Below are 8,871 nucleotides of genomic sequence, written 5' to 3' on the forward strand. Positions count from 1 at the left end.
ATTTGAGCACATGTGTCTGCAGTCTTACCAGGCACAGTTTCATGTCAAGTTCCTTTTAGCCTTTTGAGGAGTTAACAACAATAGGTTTTGCACATTGGGTGATAATTTTGCTAATTAGCATAACTATAATTTTTTTCAAAACTCACATGATTTATAATGACTGAAGGAACATTCAGGAAAATAGATTTAGATTTATTTCTCTGCAACTAGCACTTTTAGAGAAAACCACAAAAACACATTTTTTGTTAGAACACTGCCACCTAGTGGTCAAATTTAGCACCGTTTTTTCATTCTGAGGGGTACAACTGTATATGATCTGAATTACAAAATCTTTCAAATTCAGAGTTTAAAGGTCAAATGTGAGATAGCCTAAAGCCACACCCACTTTTAACCAAATTAAAATAAGTCCTCAGGGACAGGTCTTGAGCAGATGTACCAAGTTTCATGTAAATCTGGCAATCTATTCTGCAGATTAAAACTTTTGGATTTTATAGCACCCCTATTTTCAAAAGTGTAAAAAAAACTGTATATATGGAGAGACCATCTCATTCTGTCATAGGATCCGAAATATAGTCTGGAAATAATAAATATGGTACAGATATAATCATTAACTTTTGTGCTAGTTCTCAATAAAAGTTTGTCCTCATGTAGCTTCAACAATTTTAAAAAAATGTTGAATGTTTTTCAATATGCTTTCTTCGCTGCACCCAGAGATGGTTTCATGTTTTATCAAGTTGAAATTTTAGGAGGTTTTACCTTTGTCCCAACATAGCAAAAAATCTAGTTCAGTGGAAGTGGAATGGCCTATTTCATGTGCAGAATCATCCAAGGAACAAGGTCATTTCAAGTTTTTTGAGTGTGTGACGTGTTTTGGAGTTATAAGTAAAGTGTATTGTCCCTCATAATATTGCCTCCTAGTTATTGAGGGGGTCTGAAATTTTGTATCTGAGAAGCGGTAACGTATTTTTATTAGCATGTGGCATCATAATTTTTCCAACATTTTCAGTTTTTTTCCTGCCCAAAGACTTTTAGTCCTTTGAATACAGAAACAAATAAGGTTCCCTGTTGATGGGAGTTGGCGAACAGCCAAGGCATTGCATGGCTTTTGCTTGCCCCCGTGGGATTGGAATCCTAATGAAAAACAGTCCAAAAACAACAGGGTTCCCTGCTCTGCTAGGAACAGTCGTTTGGCCAAGCCATTGTATGGCCTTTGGTCACTTCTGTGGGATTGGAATCCTAAAAACATGTCTCCAAAAACGTAGGCTACATACACTATTTATTAACATGTAGGCTTGGCACAAGTAATCTTTCAAAAACCACAGTGCAGCACTTCTCTGCATGAAGAAAGAAACATTTCAGCTTATATCAGCTGTTGATTACCAAAAAATGTATTTTACTGTCAACATTATGAGCAAACAGGCCCTTGTTTATCTTATAGTTCACAAAACAATTTATGACATTCTTAAAAATGCTCATTTGAATGCATTCATGTAAAGGACGTCCTGCGGGCTATTGTACAATGCTAAACCAATATCCTGTACAAGGTAATCATCAGGACATTTTTTAAATAAACCTTTAAATCAATGCATTTCAGTTTATTAGTATAATGTCAATTTTCAAGAGGGATTTGACACAAATTCACCTCCAGTTTTTCTGACTTTTATCTATCCTGACCACTATCTTCATCTTAATACGCTATGCTAGTCTGTCATATGAACTCCTCTGTTTTTCTGAGCTTGACATCAGATGACCAGATAAAAAAAGACCCCGTTTTTATCATAGTTTTTAGTTTCTAAGTGTTCCATGTATTCCTGAAGTTTTGTTTGATTTCTAAATGTACTCAAACGTAATAAGTTTACTCGCACAATGTGAATGTTATTCCTTAATGCACAAAACAAAGATAAATCTGCTTCCATGGCTGCCAGTAGTGCACTGTCAACTTCCATAATCCTAAATAACTACAGTCATAATAATGCCTGTGATCAACCAAAGTGCTTCATAGCCATAAAGGCCCCCAGCACCTAATTTATCATACATTTTGCAGTTTCACACTTGTTCACAGAGTGCCCTTCATGGAGCATTAATGTTGGTTTGTGAGGAGAACCTTTGACAGTCAGTCTGATGCACCTTCCACAGCTTGCATTCATGCCCAACCTGACGACAAAGGCGAGACAACCCTAGCACCCAAATGTGACTGTTTGGTTTGGGGCTGACACCCTGCACTGTAAATAAATGTTTTAAATTCTTGTCAGAGATTGTTTTGCCACTGCTGGCCCTCAGCAATGACATAAGAGTAAGGGTTAGAGGGGCAACATCCCACCCTGTGGCCCTGTGGAGGCCAGTCACAATGAATATGAGGAAATGAGGAAGAGATCCAGTAAATAATAGTTTACATTGTGTCCCTCAGCAAGCAGAGGTTGGGGTTGGGCTGGAGGGAATGGTAGAGGGAGGAGGAATGGGGGACTCTGCATAATATGCCAGGCCCTGACATGGCACCCAGACCCAGAGCCTTCACCCCTGCAGAAACATCACCCTCTCTTCCACAATTTGTGCACTTAACACTTCAGTTTGTACATGAGAGGTGCTTATTTCCCAGTGCTGGCTTTTTCCCCTTGCAGTGATGCCTCTGAGCTACGGACACACACAAAATCTGGTACGGGTGTCTCTCCATGAGGCCGCTTGCTTTAACATCTTATAGTTACACAAGTGATACTTTATAGAACTGTACGTGTTACTTTTGCCCACTGACATTGGCGCAGTGAGCAGTGGGTGTGGGGGTTAGTTTGTGTGACAAATGGGTCATGTGTTCACCGGCATCCTGAGACTATCATGGTAAAACTGCATTTCATCTCTGAAATTCTACAAGGCACTTAAACAGGTTTAATAAATAAATATAACTAGTACCATACAGCTTTGTTGTAGCAGATGGGATACATTCACAGCTTTTGTCCAAGAACTAGGGCTATTTTATCACTGGGATATGCATTGGTATTACCTGAGGATGAGGTAATATGTTTCTGCTATGAATTTTTTTTTATCATAAGCTCAAGGTTATTCTTGTAAGACTTTATTTATGACAGAGACAAGGTGCTGTATTGATAGAGTAAGAAACGGGATAAATATGTGTAATTGAATAGAAAAACCCAATGATTGGCACAACCCTACTATATTAAGGAGTATATACAGATGTAGGTCTTTTTTTCTGTGTTTAGCTGTGGCACCTTCCTGGAGGGGGGCCATTGGTCAAGCTGCTGCTGCCAACAACTTAATGCTCACCTTCTACAGATGATACACTTGTCTTTAAGTGTTTAACCCTGTCTCTCCTAGACATAGCTACTGGCTGAGCTTCTACTGCGACTAACTGTATGTGCTCTCTTTCATACTCTAGACTTTAAAACTGGCTTAGAGTTAATCTGCTTAGTTGTCTGTCTCTCCTAGATAAAGCCACTAAAGGAGCTACAACCATTAATGTTTTACTTTTTTCCTATAGAAAGTGCTCCTGGATCAGTGCTTCTGTGTTCTTTTTGTGTCTCTGCTCTGCTCTCTCAAACCCACAGTTGGTCATGGCAGATGGCCACTCACAGAGCCTGCTTCTGCTGCAACTACTTACCAGCTGTCCTCTGCCGCACCTGACCGCTCCATCTGCCTGCTCGCTCTCCAACATAACTACAGACTCTCAGTATTGGATACTCCCCAACCACAAGGCTCACACATGGATCATACCCAGCCTCAAAGAGCTCCCACGGATTGGCACAGTAAGCAATCACACTATCGACAAGCAATTCAAGGTAAACTTTTTTTGAAGAACCAGTCTAACTCCAACTCTCCTCCGTAGAAGACCAGTTTTCCCACGCCCCGATTCCCATACACCTTTTTTTGCTGTATAAATAAATATTATTGAGAACTTTGAATCTGTCTCCGAGAGTTGTTCTGCATGTGGGTCAGGAAGATTCAGCACAATATGACAGCTACATGTTTTTCCAGGAGGAGTGAATGCTGCAATTCACTTATGCAACCTGCTGGGTTTCCTTAGATAGAAAAATGTTTAACCTATTTGAATAATAAACTGAATCTGACTGCACTGTTTGATACTTAGGATTAATTGCAATGTATGTACCCAATTTGAAAAAATTGTGATTCGATTTAATTGACTTTGTAACGTGCCTTGAGACGAAATTGAAATAATTTGAAAACCGAATTTTAAAGTAAAATATGTTGTATCAAAGATGAAGCTGTTAGGTTCTGAGTGCTGTGGGGTTTTTCTTCTCCACCTCTTCCCCTCCCTGTTTATTTCCTCCTCACTGCAGGTGAGATCCACCCCTGCTCTGCTGGCTGACACCCATGGTCATGGTTTTCTCCTCAGCGCTGCTCTACACACCTGCAGTTGATTATTTCCTGATGATCTGCAAGCTTTTTAAGCCGGCCTTGGACCTGTATTCAGCGCTAGTCCGTTGACCTAACTTGGTGATTCTTGGCTCCTGTTTACCTGTGGAAGGAAATACTTTTTTGGGTTAATTTCCTTGAGTTTTATTTGTGACTTTGCCTGTGCAGGTGGTTTTGAAAATATTTTTGAGAAACCTCACTCTGGTGTTCATTCCCTCTTCAAGTACCCACCTGGAAAGCCCTGCTCACTTTCAGGCAGTTGACCACACCTGGACTCACCCACTTCCTTCCCCTCCATTGTGGATTTACTCTGTCCTATGGCTTCTTGGTTTGGCTCCTCAGCACCCTGACTCCAATTGACCTTTCCAAGCCCAGGCGTCAGCACTTAAAGCAAGCCAATTCCATTACTATCAAACATACCACTAAACATCTCCTTGGTTGAGTCCTGCCTACCAGTTCCCATTTCTTCTGTAGCTAGATCCTACTCATTCCCTGAAATTAACTTCTCAGACTTCTGATAAACCTTGTTGTTTTGACTTTTTGTCGCAGAGTTTTGGTTTTCATTATTTGGGTCTGGATGGAGCTCTGCATTGTGACAGAAGCTTAATATTTTTGTGAGGCCTTCAGAGTTTTGGATTTTGAAATTCTGGAAATTTCTCTGCTTTCTGTGAAATGTCACTTTTTATCAGCCTTGCACGGCTATTTCCTTTATGTTCTTTCTCTTGCTAGTACTCTACTGCATGCAGGTTTCATTAAACTTTAAATGCTATTCTTAAAACCCGTTTCATCTGATGTTCAGTTGTAAAGGTACAATTGCAGAATAATGGAAAGAAGGCAAATTGAGAAAACAATAGATGCCATTCAACTATATCTATCTTAAACCAAGTAAAAACTTTACATTACATTATGTCAGTGTGGTACTTTGCTTTTGCACCTAGATCTAAAATACAGGACTAAGAAGCCAAAAAAAGCCTACTGACATGTATCATGCACGTTCCTCAGAACTGTGCGTCTGCAGTTTTTTAGCTGTTAAGACAGCATTTAAGAAATATTATCATTAAAGTGCTAAAGCCACAGCTTGTCCTTTGTTTTTTGTAAATGCTTTATTTTTAAAGATAATAAAGGTTTATATAGGTGAAGATCTCTAAGTTTATGTGTTCCAAAGTTTAGCCACCCCAACCACATTATGGTAAACGGTAAATGGCCCGCACTTGTATAGCGCTTTGTCATGTCCGAGGATTCCAAAGCGCTTTACACTATCCACCAATTCATACACACACTGACAGTGGTAAGCTACATCAGTGAGATACAGCAGTGGGGCTGCCATACAATCGGCGCCACCGATGGATGGAGCAGGGGTTTGAACCCCTACCACCTCCGCAGCCGTTACCTAAAACTAGTGTTACAGCTTAAGTCCTTTGAGCTGAACATTGCTGGTTTTTACAAGACAAACATAACTGAACTTGGCTCAGAATGTCTATGTGGTGAACTATGAACATGAATTAATTCAAAGTAATCTAGTTGAATTTAGAATTAGTTCTTGTTTAGGATGAACTGATAGAACATTGCATAAACATAGTGACTTTAAATGTGGTAACCAAACCACAAACATTATCCTTAAATGGTTACCAACATGTATCTTCAAAGCCATTAATTATTAAGAGAATGTTTTTGTTTTCTTAGTTTACTTTATTCAAGTAGACAATACAACATCAAAGAAGGATAATTCAGTCAGAGATCCAGACAATCCAACTCTATTTCCTCTGTCTGCACCTGGCAGTGTCTCAATTGACATTAAGTACAGCTCTAATTCCAGTCTTGGTGACATAATGACTGGTTGACTGAGTGCAAGTCAAATAAACTGATCATTCAGAATTATTGAATATTTCATCAGCCTTTTGTTGAGTTTAAAACACTCTTATTTATGTGAGAATAGATCACAAAACTACCTCTTTCCCTTGAGGATTTATTGAAGATTCAGTTTTCCTTGCACAAGATCTCCTCCCCTGTTCAGCTCACTGTACACATTAAGACACACACAGTATCCCAGAGGATGAGCCCCAATCATTCAGTGCATACATGTTTTATACAATGGATGACGTGAAACTAAAATACAATGATTGGTTATAAAAAGGTGGGGGATGAATCCATGTGTTAGACTTTAGGCTTCCCTTTTGTGGAAACAAAGCCCTACTTTTTCTCTGCCTCAGGTTATCTTTATCCCTCAGACTGTCTTGTTCCTGTTATTCATATAGTTTGTTGACTTATGAGGCCCAGAGCCTGCGTCAACGTAAGCGCCAATTAATGTGTCAGAATTATATCTCGCACAAGGCAGATGGCTGTTGCTGGCCTCTAAACAAGCAATTACCTATTTTTTTCTGCTTAACTGAAACTTGGCAACAACCCAATGACTTCTCAACTCAATGATTCTACCCCACCTGGGTTTGTTTACGTCTGCCAACCATGGGTTACCAGCCGGGGAGGAGGTCTCGCCATAATTCATAACGAGAAGTGGAAAGTCTCGTCGTTGACTGTTCCTACCTTCTCCTCTTTGGAATCGACCATGTGCAAACTGTCTGGATCTACTCCCACCATCATTACAGTTATCTATCGCCCTCCAAAATCAAACAGTGAATTTTTAAATGATTTTGCTACTCTGCTCACTCACATGTCCACTCTTTCTTCAAATAACATTGTGCTGGGTGATTTTAATATTCATATGGACAATATTAATAACCCTCTCACCAGAGACCTCATGTGTTGTCTTGAAGGCTTTGGACTCCAGCAGTACACTGACATTCCCACTCACTCTAAAGGTCACATTTTGGATTTAATCTGCTGCTCTGGTGTCTCTCCTTTTGATCGTACTGTTGATGAACTACCTATAACACACCATTTTCTCCTCTAATTCAATGTCAGACTCTTTCTGTCCATCACTAAACGTCCCCGTATCATTTCCTTCTGCAACATTTAGGACATCAACTTGGATTGCCTCTCCGCTAATATTAACTCCAAAATGGACATTCATAATGTAACCACCCTTGACGAACTGGTATCACACTACAATATTGGTCTTCATTCTGTACTCGATCCCCTGGTTCCACTAAAAACTAAATCTGTCTCATTCTCCCATTCTGCCCCCTGGTTTACATCTGAACTTCGACTCATGAAGGCCAAAGGACGGCAACTTGAGCGGCTTCAAAAGAAAACTGGACTTTCTGTTCATAAAAACATGTACAAAAACCACATGCTGCACTACAAGGACTGTATTACTCAAACAAAATCCAATTACTACACTGATATAATCTGCTCTAATGAAGGAAATTCAAAGTCACTATTCTCATTATATAAGAATATTACTCAAGCCCCGGACTTTTTTCCTCCTCATCTGTACTCAAATAACTTTTGTAACTAACTCATGTCTTTCTTTAATGAAAAAATCCAGAAAATTCACCATCATCTTAGTTTACAACTGACTTCCAATGTTAAATCTGAACTCTCTCCTCCCGCTTCTTTCTTTTCTTTCTTTCGTCTCCCTTCCATCCCAGAAATCTCAGATATCATCCAGAAACTTAAACCATCCACCTGTCAGTTAGACCCTCTCACCTCAGTGCTAGTCAAAGCCTGTCTTCCCTCATTGGTTTCTATCATCTCTACTATTATAAATTCCTCTCTTTCCACTGGAACTGTTCCTGCTTCATTCAAACCTGCAGTGATCAGTCCTATTCTGAAAAAACCTGGTGCAGATCCCACTAACTTCAATAATCTTCGACCAATTTCTGATCTACCCTTCATCTCCAAAATTCTAGAAAAAGTAGTAGGAACTCAACTTCACACATACTTATCTCATAATAATCTGTATGAACAGTTCCAATCTGGTTTCCGCCCTCTCCATAGTACAGAAACTGCTCTCAGAAAAGTCACCAATGACCTCCTCATGGCAGCTGACTGAGGCTTACTTTCCATCCTTATCCTCCTTGACATAAGTGCAGCATTTGATACCATTTGTCACACCACCCTCCTCAACAGACTTTCCTCCATTGGTACTACTCAGACCCCTCTAAATTGGTTTAAATCATATCTCTCCCATCGCTTTCAATTTATTCAGCTAAAAACATTTTCTTCTCAGTCTTCTGTCATTTCCGGTGTGCCCCAAGGCTCTGTCCTGGGGCCCCTTCTTTTCATAATCTACGTCCTCGCCCCTAGCCATATCTTTCGGAAACACTATATTAGTTTCCACTCTTACACGGATGATACCCAGGTCTATTTTTCCTGCAAACCCATTCCCAACATTCCGTCTACCTCCCTTAGTGACTGTATGGCTGAAATAAAATCATGGTTTTCCACCAATCTACTCAAATTAAACAGTGAAAAAGCTGAGGTTCTCCTAATTGGCACAAAACCCACATTATCCAAAACAAACAGTTTCTACATTGATATTGACAACTGCTCTGTTTCCCCTTCACCTCAGGTAAAGAGTTTGGGTGT

At 39.8% G+C, this 8,871-nt stretch overlaps 1 long non-coding RNA gene across 2 annotated transcripts; it reads left to right on the top strand.

Annotated features, from left to right (window-relative positions):
* Window positions 1-1,302: 1,302 nt before the first annotated feature.
* On the top strand, window positions 1,303-5,459 carry LOC124867370. Of its 2 annotated transcripts, XR_007038030.1 has the most exons (3): window positions 1,303-3,755; window positions 4,308-4,464; window positions 4,552-5,459. It is a non-coding gene; the product is annotated as an uncharacterized LOC124867370 (long non-coding RNA). The 2 variants fall into 2 exon arrangements; XR_007038029.1 differs by having other exon boundaries at window positions 1,303-4,464.
* Window positions 5,460-8,871: the final 3,412 nt, after the last annotated feature.

This window comes from Girardinichthys multiradiatus, chromosome 4, assembly GCF_021462225.1.
Source record: "Girardinichthys multiradiatus isolate DD_20200921_A chromosome 4, DD_fGirMul_XY1, whole genome shotgun sequence".
In the NCBI taxonomy this organism is placed as follows: Eukaryota; Metazoa; Chordata; class Actinopteri; order Cyprinodontiformes; family Goodeidae; genus Girardinichthys; species Girardinichthys multiradiatus.